This window comes from Tursiops truncatus, chromosome 18 (assembly GCF_011762595.2).
Source record: "Tursiops truncatus isolate mTurTru1 chromosome 18, mTurTru1.mat.Y, whole genome shotgun sequence".
NCBI classification, from domain to species: domain Eukaryota; kingdom Metazoa; phylum Chordata; class Mammalia; order Artiodactyla; family Delphinidae; genus Tursiops; species Tursiops truncatus.
The window spans coordinates 21,064,433-21,080,890 of NC_047051.1; the positions used below are offsets into that span (position 1 = coordinate 21,064,433).

The 16,458-nt window shown below is 49.1% G+C and overlaps 1 long non-coding RNA gene across 1 annotated transcript; it reads left to right on the plus strand.

The window, feature by feature from the left end:
• Window positions 1-2,400: 2,400 nt before the first annotated feature.
• Window positions 2,401-11,766, plus strand: LOC141276966 (uncharacterized). The gene is made up of 3 exons (XR_012327454.1): window positions 2,401-2,554; window positions 10,217-10,268; window positions 11,693-11,766. It is a non-coding gene; the product is annotated as an uncharacterized lncRNA (long non-coding RNA).
• Window positions 11,767-16,458: the final 4,692 nt, after the last annotated feature.

Genomic DNA, 16,458 nt, shown 5'->3' on the forward strand with positions numbered 1-16,458 from the left:
TAATCCTGTCCCCAGCCAAATAAGAAAAGTGTCTATAGTTCCTCCAGGCCACACCCAGCCTGGAGGGGAAAAAAAAGTGTGCAACTGTCAGAAATGGAACAGAACTATCAAGAGTATATACCAGCAACATAAATGGGGAAACTGACATCGCAGTTGCGTTTTGCCTCTGAAAGTGTAAGAATCATAACCTTTTAAAATTCCTTGAAACCTGGGACTTCGTCTGTTTTGTTCAGTCAGTATCCCCAGCACCTCCTAGAACAATACTAGCACACAGTAGGCATTCAGTCGAACACTGACAAAGGAATGAATCAATATTACAAAATAAAGTGAAAACAAAACCCATCAGTGCCATCTTGTGGAAGGCCTTACCATGACGCATCCAAGGTTCCAGTCACCAGGCTGGGGAACAGACGCTGAAATTTCTGTATGACAGGGCCTGAGGGGCCACAGACTGTCGGGAGTGCTAGGCTAGGAAACTTGTCTTGAAGCTGTGTTTGCAAACCATGTACACTTTTGACTTAGATTCAGGTGAGGTAATGGAGATTATGGGGGCAGGAGGGCTACAAAAGTTCCCCCAAGCCAAGCAGCCCTGACACTGCCGGAGTATAAATGAGAGAGAGAAATCTCAGAAGTAGTCTTGGACCAGTTCCCCCTCCACACACACATACACACACACAGAGCAAAAACTGTTGTGATAACCTAGCCTCAAATTTTCCCTGTGTCCTTCAAGAGATCCTTGGGAACCAAATATTCAAAGAGCTCTCTGGACACGTGGTAACATCGTCTGTCTTCCTATTTCCTTCCTACACCCCTCCCCAACTCACCGAGGCTCCTGCTGTCACCCCTTGGTAGTAGTATGGGCTTGGCTTCTCTCTGCTTTTCTTCCACTTTCTCCACATGGGGGGAAGGGGGACCAGTAATCGCTATCTGGTCATCTTCCACTTGCTTACCTCCTATGGGACCACCAAACAGAGGTGGAACCACCGACAATCACCAAGGTTCTCTGTGTCTCTGTCTCCCACTGGAGCGCCCTTTTCTGTCATTCCCACTCCCTTCCCAAGAGCCTGGCACAGGGCCCGGAGAGGCAATATGAAAAACCCCAGTGGCACACACTCCTGATTCTTCAGGTTTTGTGGATACCTAGAGCTTATACAATCTAGTGGACCCTCTTTGATAAAAAGGATAAAACATTATAAATATGGGCTTCCCTGGTGGCGCAGTGGTTGAGAGTCCGCCTGCCAATGCAGGGGACACGGGTTCGAGCCCCGGTCTGGGAAGATCCCACATGCCGTGGAGCAACTGGGCCCGTGAGCCACAACTACTGAGCCTGCGCGTCTGGAGCCTGTGCTCCGCACCAAGAGAATCCGCGATAGTGAGAGGCCCGTGCACCGCGATGAAGAGTGGCCCCCTCTTGCCACAACTAGAGAAAGCCCTCGCACAGAAACGAAGACCCAACACAACCATAAATAAATAAATAAATAAATTTAAATCATATGGGCTTCTAAGAAGACCTCTGCTTAAAAAAAAATTATTAAAAAAACATTATAAATATGAATTTAGGTGCAAAAGTGAATATTTATTTAAAATGGGAAAAGATATCACAGAAAATTACTGGCACCTCAGAGATATGAGTTCTTTTCTTCTGGTTCTCTGTGATAATTGGCCAGAAATGCCTACACAGAAATGGATTTCAACCTGGCCTCCTGGCCCACCTGGGCCTCTCTGCACATCCAGCGAGGCCAGTCAGAGAAGCCAGAGCATATGAGCTTCGCTGGCTTCCTCCTACCCTTGGCCCCAGACCAAGCCCTTGCACCTGGACTCTGTCCCCTCAGGGCGGCTTCTTAGGCCCTCTCCCCCCTCCAAGAGTACTCCAGAGGGGGCAAAGGGCCGGCCCTCCAGGATGCTGAGGGGTCTCTGTCCTGGGGGCCAGCCTGAGTGAGTCCACTCAGGGTGCCTCATGTGTTACCACCGGGCCAAGCCACCTTGCAGCCTACACACCTGACCAGCTAAAGGGTCTCAGCTCTGGGGGCCTCAGACCTGTCTCTCCATCTTAGCAGCCGCCACCCAACAAGATCAGCGCTGCGCCCCAGGATTCGGGAAAGGAGATGCTGCGTGATTTTCTTATCAGAAAAAGTTATAAAAATTACGTACCATTAAATAAATAATAAAACAAAATAAAAATCCGCCCGGTCTTTGCCGCCCCTCCTCTGCCTGGGAGCCCTGTCTGGCCTGGCAGGCGCCAGCTGCCTCCAGGTCGTGGCTGTCTGTGGTCCACCGTCCCCATTTGGGGGAACGCCCGACGCAGGTGGCCCTGACGCCATAGTGAGAAAACATGTTGGCCAGCCACTGCCGCTTGGCCCCAAGATCTCCCCGGCCAGGAGAGAAGGTGGGAAAGGGAAGCCGAGGGCAGGTCCAGAGGCTTGGAACTCCCGGCGCCGAGGCGCAGCTTCTCTGGAAACCGGGGAGGGCGGGGCTCCGTTCCCATGGTAACCGACAGACAAACAAACTCGGGTGCCAGGACCCCGCGCTGGAGCCGCGCGGCCGCCCAGCTTCGGTAAGAGCTGCGGGCAACCAACGCCGCGCGCGCGGGGAGACCCGACTCCTCCTCCAGCCCCGCCGGGGAGTGGGGAGCAGATCAAGGGACTGGGGAACAAAGAAGCGACGCCACGCAGACATCTTTGTTTCTCTCCCTTTCTCCGCTCTTCCTCCCTTGGCCTTCGTGTTCCCGACCGTGCCACGCTTCTCCCCTTCGTGAAGCGCGGTGTCGGGTCCATACTTCTGCAAATAAAGGAGGACTGGGCCCCTTCCACTCCAGACAGCCCTTGCCCTGAGTTCAAGGAAATACTCTGGGTGTGACAGTACGACTTCTTCCTTTTCAGCCGGCACAGAGCAGTCAATTATGCAGGAAAAGGGTCCCGCGCATCCCAAGTTCCAGCCTTGGGCACACACCGGCTCCTGTGACCCAAAGCGAATGACTCAGTTTATCTGTGTTTATTCCCCCCGCTCCCACCCCCACCCCCTCTAAAATGGGACCAAAAAAGAGGCCCCAACCTTCCAGGGCGATAGCACCGAGTGGCCAGTGCTAGTACCCCACAGATGCTCCTGCCACGCGACGGCTCAAGGTCACCCTCCTTGAGAGCTCAAACCTGAATACATCCTAAATTCTATTTATTTAAAAAAAGCCCGTAGGAAATTATGTTCTAATGAGCGCACTGGGGTGTCTATACTGCTAAAAACGGCACTGATTGGTCTAAGGGGATGAATGTAACTTTTTTTTTTTTTTTTTTATGGCTGTGTTGGGTCTTCGTTTCTGTGCGAGGGCTTTCTCTAGTTGTGGCAAGCGGGGGCCACCCTTCATCGCGGTGCGCAGGCCTCTCACTATCGCGGCCTCTCTTGTTGCGGAGCGCAGGCTCCAGACGCGCAGGCTCAGCAGTTGTGGCTCACGGGCTTAGTTGCTCCGCGGCATGTGGGATCTTCCCAGACCGGGGCACGAACCCGCGTCCCCTGCATCGGCAGGCAGACTCTCAACCACAGCGCCACCAGGGAAGCCCCGATGAACGTCACTTTTTGACTTCAGTGTTTGCCCCCTGGCCTTTTTTGACGTGGATCCCGATGAGCACAGGCACGGCACCAGGAATCGCACTGAAGGAGGCTATCGGCCAAGAATCCTGCCAGTCAGTTAGAGAGATTATAAACAGCTCCTGAGGACGATAACAACAGCCACCAGAAGGCCTTGCGTTTGCAGAGCACCAGGGAATACCCCGGATCCTTTACAGAAATGAGACTTCTCCCAGAGCTCCAGCTAGGGTTTCCAAGCCTGCGCTGGCAGCACCCGAGCTACACCCAAGTGTCCTGTCCTCTTCATCAGCTACATCTTTGTTGTCTGAGCCCTCCCACAACCCAGGTCTTGGGTTTTTCCTCCATAACACAAAAGAAAGATAAGTGGATGGGGGCCTGAAAAGTCCAGATCAGAAACTTGATATGCAGTCTCCTGTGTGCCTTTCTTCCTATCGATCATCCATTCGGTCCACAGGCTCCAGCTGAAATCCTGCTACATGTCAGGCATCGTGCTAGACATGCAAACACACACGCACGGTACGGGAAAAGAAGAGCTGAAAGAGCTGTGGGAGAAAGAGGACAGACTCTTTCCAGAAAAGCTTGCACGTCCTCACGGAGGAGGTGACTTGGAGTTAGGTTTTAAAGGATGAATAGACTCGCTTTCAAGTGATGAGAAAATTCAAAAGCAAGGCCGGCATCCCCAAAAGAAATCCCCCTCTGGAAGGGCTGGTGAAAATGTATACAACATTCTCCAGAAAATAAAGCAGGGCTGTGACTAGCAAACCAAGAAGGGGCTCGAAACACGGGCCAGGAGGAAGCCCAGGCAGGAGGGCTGCTCAGTAGACACATCCCTGGCCTTAGCTCTGAGAGAGGCCTGCAGCACCTGAGCTGACCAGCTACTCCATGACTAGCCCAAAGGCCTGGCCTCTTTGTACACTGACTCCTAATGTTAAGCAATGTAACTGTTAACAGGGCCTCCTCCTGGGCACATGAAGGACTGACAGGAAAGACATGAGTCCTACAGGTAGAGTTTTGAATACACTGGCCTGTTCTAGAATCAAACTTCTCTCCGGTCTCTTATTGGAAGGAAACTATCCACCTGCTGTCTACCAAATCTCCAGGCTTCTCTTGAACCATGAGACAGTGGAGCCCTGCCGTCTCATCTCTGCTGATGTGTTTTGGGGCTAATGTATACTGTTAGGCAGGGCTTCAGCAGCAAGTCCCTCACCCTTTACAGTCCTCAGCCAGTGACTGCATCCACTAGTCCCCCACCCAGCACCTGCTGGTCTCCTCCTGGATCTTAGGGCTTTACCTGGCCTCTTCACTTTGGGCTCATGTAGCTCACAACCTCTTGGTCTAGAAATATTTGCCTATGCTCTTCCTGTCCCGCCAATAACAGGAGGTGCTAGTTTAATAACAGTTTATGCGGTTTTCATATTTAATCCCTCCAAACTCCAAATGTGGAGCCAGGCACCTGTGCCATTTTAGACTGATGTCGTAGCCTTTTAGAAGAAAGGGGTGTTCAGGCAGCACACCCCAAGTCCTGAGCCTGCCTCTCAGCCCCAAATCATTGAAGACCAGTCCTGCCTCCACCAGTGGCGGTGATCAACTTCAGCTTTATGTGGGTTCCCAGCTATGAGCCGTGCTTTTGGAGCTCAGCTATATGTGTGTGGTTTGCACCCACTCGTGGCCACACACTCAGTGCCCCGGGCGCTACCCCTGACCATGTTCATGGTCACGCTCTGTAAGGAAATAAACACGATCAGCATTCCTCACCCAGATCATGATTTTCTGAAGTCCCGGCAACAGGTGGAGCCCAGCAGCCCTAATCCAATCAGTGTGTGCAAGAGGCTTTCAGGGATTCTAGGAAGCCTGAGGAGAGGTGCAGGGCCAGGTCCCAGGCGGCGGGTGGCACGGGCCCAGAACCCACTCATTCCCAGGACTCTGTCGCCTCTTGGGTGTAGCTCGGGTGCTGCCAGCGCAGGCTTGGAAACCCTAGCTGGAGCTCTGGGAGAAGTCTCATTTCTGTAAAGGATCCGGGGTATTCCCTGGTGCTCTGCAAACGCAAGGCCTTCTGGTGGCTGTTGTTATCGTCCTCAGGAGCTGTTTATAATTTTCTCCCCTTAGGAGGGGCTCACTGCCTCGAGGTATCCCTCTTTGAACAAGGATGCGGGTCCAACATGGGATGACGGGTCTACCAAGGTCACCTATTCTCTGTCCTACAAAATTCCTAACACCTGGGAACCTGCAGGCTCCCAGCACCATCCTGGGGTCTGCAACGTGGGCAGATGAGCCCTTCTGCCTGGACACCTGAGGATTCCAGTCTTCACATGGAGGTCGGCCTCTAAACGACAGGAGAATTCCTCTTGGAAGAACCCCACGAGCGGCTGTAATAAAAAGTCCCTTTGCTCTTGGTCTTATCAGCCTTCCCAGTGAGTACTGGGCATTTTCAGATCACAAGTGACCCCCTTCCTCTCTCACTTTGCCCCTCCCTGGTCTCTCATTGAAATCCAAAATGCCCTCTGAGAATTCTGCTCAGTATTATGTAACAACCTTAACGGGAAAAGAATTTGCAAAAGAATAGATACATGTATACGTATAACTGAATCACTTTGCTGTACACCTGAAACTATCAACATTGTTAATCAACTACATACTCCGATATAAAATAAAAAGTTAAGGGGTTTCCCTGGTGGCGCAGTGGTTAAGAATCCGCCTGCCAAATGCAGGGGACATGGGTTCGAGCCCTGGTCCAGGAAGATCCCACATGCCATGCCATGCACCACAGCTACTGAGCCTATGCTCTAGAACCCGCGAGCCACAACTACTGAGCCCACATGCCTAGAGCCCATGCTCCACAACAAGAAGCCACCGCAATAAGAAGCCCATGCACCACAATGAAGAGTAGCCCCAGCTCGCCGCAACTAGAGAAAGCCCGCGAGCAGCAACGAAGACCCAACACAGCCAAAAATAAAGTAAATAAAAAGGTAAAAAAAATAAAATAAAATGCCCCCTGATTCTCTAGTCTGCCATGTGAAAACTTAGCCCCGCTCGCCAAGGCAGCTGAACTTGATTCTTTGGGGAGCCCCACTGGGCAGGCAGGTAGCAGAGAGGAGCAAAGGCTGTAACAGCAGGCAGTAAGAGCCCAGCCCCCTCTGTAAGTAGGCGCCCCTCACCTCTGTCCTCGTTCCATTCCTTTCCATTTCAATTCTCTTTCCAGTTCCGCATGGTGGCTAAAGCCTCCCCCCCCTCCCCCAGCCCTGGGACATCCTCTGGCTAGCTTTGAATTACATGGGGACGGTCCCTGTCCCTGACGGGTCCCACACCCCAGAAGCCAGAGGTGGTGCTGGCATCTTCCTAGCTCCCTACTTTCCCCCCTTACCGATGATTCCTCTTCCAACACCTGCTAAAATTCCCTCCCCCCTTTCATTCATGACATAAGCACACTATACTGTACCGTAATTTATTTTTCTGTCTGCCTGCTTAAGCAAGCAGCTTTCTTGAGGTCTACAGGTGTGTCTTCTGCAACGTTGCAGCCCCCGTGCCCGACAGTGTCTGGCACATAGAAAGTCCTCAACAAGTGTCTGCAGACAGAAAGAGGAAAAGAAGAAAGGGAAAAGGATAGGAGGGAGCCTTGGAAGCGTACCCTTTTCAGCATTAAGCTTTATAAGGTCTGGTTAATGCGCGGAATGACAGAATCAGATGCACAAATATCTGAGCAGCCTGGAAGGGGGAGGCAAAGGCCGCAAGCTGAGACGTAATACTGATCCATATAAATTCCTGCATCGGGTTCCGAAACTAAACCGAAGTTTAGCACTAAAAAAAAAAAAAAAAAAGTAAAGAACATAAAAGCTACCTTCAAATATTTGCAGCCGCTGTGGAGCAAATCTGCTGTGAGTAGCTCCAGACAGCAGACCTGGGGGTGCTGGTTAAAAGCCCGAAGGAGGAAGATTTAGCAGCAGAAGTCTGTGTCATTTGTTACGTGCTAAATACAGTCCCTGGCATGTAGAAATGGTGGCTGAATAATTCCACACTTACTGTGGTGATCTTTCTTATCATTATTATTACCAGCATCATCGTCATTATTTATTATTTATAAGAGCTGTCCAACAGTCTGCCTCAGGAAGCACTGATCTCTCTTCCATGGACATCCAAGGTTATCGCTGGGTAGCCACCTGTCTGGGGAGTTTGTCGACCTGATTCCTAACCCCTGGCCTCAGCTTCTCCGTAATCCTGTGACTGGAGGACCAGTATGTCCTGGGTAGATACAATTCCTGGCTGAGCAAACTGTCTTTTATACAAAGAAGCTTTTGCAGTGCCTGCATTTGTTGCAGTGTGCCTCCTTCCAGCAATCCCTCGAAGCATCTCTTTGATGTTGAAAAATAAAATTGCTTTGTGTGACAGCTCCTTTAATCTTATATAGATACAAATGCCTTGTATCTTTGGGGATATGCCAAATCGCTGGTAGTGTTCCAGAATTAATCTTATTAAAGAAAGCTCTGTTTAATCCCCATTGCTCTTTGCCGGAGATGCTGAATAATTCCACACCTATTGCTGCTTTGCCACGCCCCCTTCCAGGATTTAGTGTCGTCCAAGAGAACACATCCGCGAGTTTAGGCTGGACAATGGCATTCCCACTTTGAGTTTAGCGCTGTAGTTGTAGAAATGTTCCTTTATACAACTTTATCTCAATGTCTTAATGAAAGAAAAGGAAGGGGTCAGAGGACTTGCCTGTTGTGAAGAATAACAAATGGAATAATGAGATGCCTCATTGACCAACTCAATATAATTACATATGATAAGCCAGGGCTGCTAATATTGCTAAGAAAAATGGAGTTCATATAAGGTTACTATCTGTTGTCTCTTCCCAAAGAATACAGGACACCGCTGATTAGACTGCCTAGTTTGTACAATGTATGTTTCCATATAAATGTATATTTTATATACCTATATATCAGTGTGTATATATATATATAATGTATATATACGCACACACACATATGTATCAGTCAAATGAAATTACAACTTCCTCTCTCCCAACAGACTTCTGGATCTTCTCCATTAGGAGCCATCAGTGAGTGATCCAAACACGCAGCCATATGAAATAATTATGCATTTATTAATTTCAACACATAGTTATGACCTCCTACTATGTGCCAGGCATTATTCTAGGTGGCAGGAATACAATGGCAAACAAGAGAGCAAAGTTCCTATTCTCAGGTACACAGATCAATGAATGTGATACAAATGTTACGATGAAAATAAAACAACATAATGAAATATATAGTGCCTGGGGGGTGAGGGGCTATTTTAGATCAATTAGGGCCTCACGGAGCAGGTGACATTTGAACTAACACTTGAGGACGAGAAGCCAGGCATCTGAAGATCCAGATGAAGAGCTTTGCAGACAACGGGAAGGACTAATGGAAGAGCCCTGAGGCAGGAACAGGCTGTAGTTTGGGACTCCAGGGGAGGAGTGGGATTCCAGGAGGGCCAGAAAGGAGCCAACATGGCAGGACTTGGAGGCCTTTCAAAGTGAAGTGGAAACCACTGGAGGGTTTCACGCAAGGTCATTAAGACACGATCTAATTTATGTGTAAAAAAGGTTACCTCTGAAGAATGATTCGAATGCAAGAGCCAAAGCAGGGAGGCTATTGTAGAAGATGGTAGATTAGACAAGAGTGATCACAGTGGTGACAAAAGAAGAATGCATTCAGGACAATTTTTGGAAGACAGCGTGGAGAGGACTTACTCACTAGCAGGCTTGGGAGGATGAAAGAGAGAGGAATCAAGGATGGCTCCAAGTTTCTACGGCTGAGCCACTTCATGAATTATACCGCGGGGTCCCAAACTTTCTCAGCTCATGGTACTCTCAGCATCTCAGTGAATTTTTCATGGTGTCCCCTAAGCGAAAAGAAATCCGCAATGGTTTTCATTTATTAGTTATATCCAAATAACTTAATAAACACTTGTGTTGCATCCTTATGTCATATATTTATGTCACAACTTCATATATAAAAATTGAAAGAAAAAAATCACGCTTTTACTTCATTCTTAAATAGCCACAATGAGTTACTATTGGAATGTGCGTGTCCACTGGGCATCGCACGACTTCAGTCTTGGAATCAGATTGCCCACGGCCACCCTTGTTTCCTGTTCCACACTGATTTTTGCACGGGACTTGCTTTTTATCTCAACAACTGCCAAAAATCCAACTTTGCAAAATATGCCATCTGTTGAAAGGGATACAGTGTAATCTAAATTAGTAGTTCATACAATATCCAACAGATGTTGAGTACGGCTGTTTTCCTCAGACATTTTAAGTCCACTGCAGCATCCCTGTGAGTTCTCTGCGGTACCCGGGGAGCCACAGTGCTCAGACTGGTCAGACCATTTAGTGACTGGACAGGGGTGTGGAATGGCAGGAGAGTTATATAAGCGAGGGCTGCTTGGGTTGGATTTCCATGGTGGATGTTCATGGAGACCTACTGACCAAGGAAGGTTAAGGAAGAAACATGTACTACAAAAAAAAAAAAAAAATTCCATTCAATCTTAGCCTAGAAAAAATATCCATTATCCAGTATTCTCAGGAAATGAGGAGTTCTCTGGCTAATTTTCTGGGTCACTAAGAGCTAACCAGGAAACTTTTTTTTTTCAGCTGTTATCGTTGAAGAATCACTTGGCTTGGACTCAGTTCACTCCCTGACATTGTAAGTATTGCCCATGAGCGTAACTGGGCGTAACTGCTGCTGCATCTTCCAGGTCTTGAAGGCTGCACAGTCATGACTGCAAATAATCCTTACTGCCCTCCCTGTGAGCCACACTGTGATCCCAGAAACAGCAATGGCAAAATGGATCTCCATGAATTTTATTTTAAATGCACTGTTGCCCATCAAGAGCATAACATTAGATAAATACTAGATGTGACCACCAAAAGGGCAACCAGAGAAACACAGACATAGGATTACAATCCCTGATGCACAAAACCTGTAATCCACAAAGTTCTAAAAACTGAAAGTCTTCATGAGAAGTCTGTGGCAAACTCATCTGGACACAAAACCTGACCTGCTAGAACTCAGCTGGAAGCAAAATCCGGCCTAAACTGACGGAGACTATTTAAAGTTTCTCTTTATCCCACTTATTGCGAACAATTACGTGTTTTGCTGCAGAAATACTAATAAGATTCACTACAGGGTGCTGCCTCAGACCCCTCTAGGGTTGTTATATATCTATGATATATTCACCATAAGGCCAGTCTAAATCAGGGAAAAATCTGAATTCCGCAACACTGGTCCCAGGCGTTTTGAATAAGTGATAAGTTCATCTTTAGAAACATAGTGCAGGAAGGAATCCGGATCTCTTCTAGGTCAATCCATTAATATTAGAAGTGAGAAAAGGAGCCTAGACAAATGTGTGGGAGGAGCTGGGAACGTGTTCAAAATCACGTATTCAGTTTGGAGCTCAGCCAAGACAGTGCTATTTCTCCTGCCACCTGCTGCCCCTGAAGACAGCCTGTGGGTGTGCTCGTACGTGTTAAGAACACAGGTGCCTCAGCGCACCGTTAGTGTTGACAGGCACACCCAAGATACACGCTTCTACTGAAATGCCCAACTGAGCCATCTGAAAATGAATATGTCATCGGTTATAACAATTACCTGCTTTGTTTCAGACAATATTGAAGGTTTGAAGGAGGTTAATTCAAAGCCATTCTATATGACTCTTGAAAATTAGTTCAGTAAACTTTTAACTAGCGATGTCTTTTCATCTGAATGAATTTCCTTTTAGCAATTAGAAACTCTAAATATTATTTCTTTGTTCTTTTAAATAGTTTCTTTGTTCGCGGAATATTTGAAGGAATCACTAAGAACTTGAGTTGTAAAGGCTGGAAGGATGACACCTCTTGCCCATCCCCTCTGTTACAGGGTGGTCTAGACTTGGAACTGGAACTAAGGCCAGTTATCCAATTTCTATGAGCCCCGGTTTTCTTCATTGAAAAAGAGGATGATAATACTTTACCAGACTTTTGTGAATCTTTAAAGTTTAAAAAAAAAAAGTAACATGCTTTGTTCTAGGTACATAGTAAATGCTCAGTAAATGACAGAAGCCCAACTTTCCTCTCCCTCCCTTTCCTCAGCCTCCTTCCTTCATCATGGAGAAAGCATGTTTAACTAGAGTGTGAAGAAGAGGCTAGTGCCCTAAGAGCTCCCCTCCAAACAATGCCAGCCTCTCAGCCCACCCTCTCAGTAGCCGGTGTTGGGAAAGAACACTGTTCTTGAGGACAGCAGACCTGGGTCCAAGTCCTAGCTTGGCCACTTAGTAACTGTCTGACTTTAACCAAGACATTTGATTGCTCTGAACCTCAGTGTTGTCATCTGTAAATTGAAGAGAACACTGTTTGCTGCACAAGACGGCTATGATGCATACATTCAACAGGGCACATTTAATTGTTTTACAACTCAAAGTATTATACAAATTGCTGAAGCCTAGAGAAGACTGAGAGTTGGACCCCAAATCTGGAAACAGGAGAACATTTTTCTGATTTAAATAAAAGGAGAAGAGAAGGCAGATGTGGAAACTTATAACCCAGTGAGTTTGATATTGGTGCCGTGCAGAATTCCAGGACATTTCCTGTGATGGTTTGGGAGTACTTGGGAGAGGTGACAGGCTGCATGGACTCCTGGAAGGGCAGGTCATGTAGGGTGGGACTTCTCCATCCACCCCTTAGAGCAGCGGTCCCCAACCTTTTTGGCACCAGGGACTGCTTTGGTGGAAGACCATTTTTTGGGGCAGTGGGGCGGGGAATGGTCCAGGCAGTAATGCGAGCCATGCGGGGTCGATGCGGAGCGGCAGATGAAGCTTCGCTGGCTGGCGCGATGCTCACCTCCTACTGTGCGGCCCGGTTCCTAAAAGGCAGTAAACTGCTGTGGGGGAGGGGGAACCCCTGCCTTAGAGAAGGGGGTAAACCTTGAAGGGGACATAAGTCTCAGGGAGCCAAAGAGGAGGGGCCGCAGAAAAGTGAGGGGGGAGGGGCCTCAGCGAGCAGAGGGGGAGGGGCCTCAGCGTCAAGGGGGCGGGGCTCTGAGAGCCAAGAAGGAGGAGCCTCAGGGAGCTGAGAGGGAGGGTCTCACAGAGCAGAGGGGAGGGGTTTCAGGGCCATGTCCCCAGGGCTCTCTGGCTTGACATTTATATCTATGATTTGGATGAGGACCCAGTTAATGGGAAATGGCTGGTTGTCCAATCAAAACTTATTGGGAGGAGCTGGAGAAAATGTGAAGTCCCAGTTAGAGGGGAAAGGAACAACCTGGTCCTTTGGAGTGGGTGCTCAGAAAGCCTTAACAGAGCCCACAGGGTTGAGCGTTCTCAGACCCGACACACGGTGCCGGGAAGACGGCTGCACGCTCAGGCCGGGCCTTGGGCTCTGGGCTAAGCCATGCGTCTTAGGGGGCTCTTGACACCCTACAGCACTTCAGAGAAGGATCTAGAAACCACACCACCTACTGAGTGGTGGACGGAACCACAAAAGGGAGGGTCCATGATTCACTCCTTCATTCAGTAAATATGTATCATTACCTACTGTGGTAATTGTTCCAGGCACTTGGGCTAATCAGTGAATAAAACAAAGACCTCTGCCCTCGGGGAACTTACATTCTAGTGAGAGGAGACAGACAACACATTAACAAATGAACAAAGCATTCAGTATGTTAGGAAAGTGATAAATGCTCTGGAAAAAAAGGGAAAGTGGAGAAGCTTAAGGGAGATGTGAAATGCCATGACTGGGCAGGTGACAGTAAACAGGTTAGGGGGGACAGGACTCATTGAGGTGGTGGTGGGAAGGGGGTGAGGGAGTGAGCCGAGCAGATACCTGCAGAGCAGGCCCACGGGACGGGGAGAGCAAAGGCCTCAGGTGGGACATGCCTGGCATGTTAGGAACAGCACTGAGACCAGTGTGGCAGAAGTAGAGGGAGGGAGGGAGAGAGAGCAGTGGGAAGGAGGTGGAAAGGGTGATGGGGGCCGATCAGGAAGGACCTTGTAGGTCTTGGCCTTTAATCTGAGAGATGGGAGCCCTTGTAGGGTTTGCCTGGGGGAGTGAGGTGACTTATGTTTTGAAAGCTGGCTACCCTGTGAAGAACAGATGTGCTAGGAGGCCACCGCAGTAACCCAGGCAAGATGTTATGGTGGCTCGGACCAGGAGGGGAAGTGATGGGATGTGGAGAGGGTGAGAAGCGAGGAGGTCCTTTGAACCAGCCAGATTTGCCGGTGCACTGATGTAAGGTGAGAAGGACAGAGAAGTGTCACATGACTTCAAGGGCTTTGTCATCAGCCGAGAGGCCTGGGGAGGAAGAGCACGATCTCATCTTGGGCACAGCGAGTAGATGTCTGAGCGGAGATGCTAAGAAGGCAGCTGGAGAGCTGGGCCTGGAGTCCTGGGAAAAGGTCTGGTCGCTACCTTCAGACAATAAAGCAGCTGTCAAGTGGAAGAGGAGTGAGAGCTCGTCACTGAGGTCCCCCCAGGGCTGAAAAGGGCGGACGAAGGGGTGGAAGTCAAAGTGAGGAAGGCTCTGATCCAGTGCGAGGACCTCTGAACCATTCAGAGACTGAGCAAGCAGCCTCATCCGGGCTGTCTTACACTCACTTCTCAGTCTAGTCATCAAATCAGCTCTTTACATAGCGAGTGCTCTGTTTGTCTGTTTGCTTTAGTTACTTGTGTCTTCCTCTTTATTTCAAGCAAGAATATTTCAGGGATCCTGGCCTCAGCCCCTCAGAATGACAAGTGGGATCCAAAGAAAACCTCACTATGGGGAACTCAGTCAGCCTCTCACTCACAGCACCACGTGGAAGGAGTCATGCAGGTAGAAATCTACAAGACTAGGGTGGATTTCTATGTTGACCTCTGGCGTAAAGTGTTACCCCTCTTCACTAAATAAGCACATCCTCAGCAAGTATACTTGGCAAAGCACTTAGCACATTCTTAAAGTTTTTCTTCGCTCATCCACGTATTCATTCAGCAGGTATTACTGAGCGCCTATCACGTGCCAAACGCCACGCTGGCTGCGGGTGTGCAGTGATGAACTGTGCCAACGCGGTACCAGCCGCCACCAAACAGCCTCCATCGAAGGTCCCACCCTCCACAGGGGCCAGAAAGATCAAGCCACGGCACGAGGAGGCCAAGTGGCAAGAGCAGATCTCTCAGGGTAGCTTTTGTTTCCCTGCTTTGGACAGAGACCTGGCTCTATCTTCTGCTAGAGACAGCAGAGAACTGTGGCTCTCCTACAAGAAAACAACAGGACGCGTGTGATGATAAGCCTGCCTGGGAATCAAGCAGGTTCCAGGTAGTGGTGCGGAGAGAAACAGAAATGGAGAGAGAGCGGTCCCATGCAGAGAGGGCAGCCTGCACTCAGCATCCCTGTTCCCACGTGGGGAAGCCAGCTCAGGGTCCCCGAGACCCCCATTTCCAAGAGAAGCCAGAACTCTTGATTTTTTTGTGTGAATTCTGCCAATTCTAAATATTCACTCGAATTTTTCATTTTTTTAATAGAAGTTTTTTTAAATTATTATTTATTTTTGGCTGCACCGCACAGCATGTGGGATCGAACCCACGCCCCCCGCGGTGGAAGCGTGGAGTCTTAACCACTGGGCCGCCAGGGAAGTCCCCACCCTAATTTTTCTTTTTAATTATTTACCTTGAATAAAATACATCTGGCAGCCTGCTTTGACTGAGGCAGCCATTTTGTGAAGCTAGTCTAGGGGTGAATGAGCTATAATCGGCCGATGATAATCAGCTCTTATAAAGTTGATGTTTCCTGTGTGACCACAGAAATTAACCTGCAATCTCTCAGACACCAGGGTCAAAACGAGTCAAGATCTGAATCACAAGTCAAAACCTACACATTTGCCTCAGACACTGGGTATCAGGTTGCCATTACCGTTTATTTCTGCCTGACAGCTTTTCTTATAAATTTCTAGGAGAATTAAAGGGACAGTGTCTAGAATGCAGTTTCTTTTCTGACCTTTGGAAGGAGAATGCAGCCGCCTGGAGCCTGTTTACAAGGCCCGATGAGAAAACAGACAGAAAGACTCACCCCTGAGTGACAGCATGCCATTGATAAACGCATTCTGGGCTGCCCAGGGGACCAGCTGATTTTGATCTTCTATCTTGAGCAGCTAAAAACTATGAAAGGCAGGGCGTCTCTGATGTGCAAGCAGACCTCTGACGGAGTGGCTGGTGGCTGGGTGTGCGCCTTCACCGCTCCCAGGGCACGGCTGGACACACACCCCTGTCCCCGGGCTCTCCCCATCCCCGACCTCTTCCTCTGGCTTAAGCATCAGGAGCAAGCGGGGGCTCCACACGGACAGCTGTAGTAGGTAGTGTGTTTAGGTTTTAAATCAAAATAAGGTTGGAGAGGTTCCTTTAAAACAGATGAGGCCCCCAAAGACAGATACATAAGCCCCAAAGCTTTCCCGCGGCTCACCCTTTGCCGCAAAGGCAACGTCCTCCACGCTCATTTCATGTATGATCTACGCTTCACCTCCTCCAAAAAGCACTCGAGGTAGCCTATATGAAAGGACTTGTGGAAACCACAGAGCTGTCAAGTGATGGAGAAAGAGCAAGTCCACTGCAGGCCGAGCTCCCAGGCTCTGTTTCCTAACTGTTGGTGAGCGGCCACAAGAATCCGCCTGCTACGGAGTTACTTTAATCATACCGCCTTCCTGGTCACCACCCAACACAACATGCTCAATAGCGGGCCCCTAGCTCTGTCTTTACTTTTACTGCCTTGCCATCCCTCTGCCAGGTCAGTTTTCCCTGCCCCGGCAGGTCTAGCTACTCCCCACCCTCCCACCCTCTAAACCATCAAGCTACCCACCAGGCCCCTCCCCTTCTCTTCCCCGGATCTCGCAATC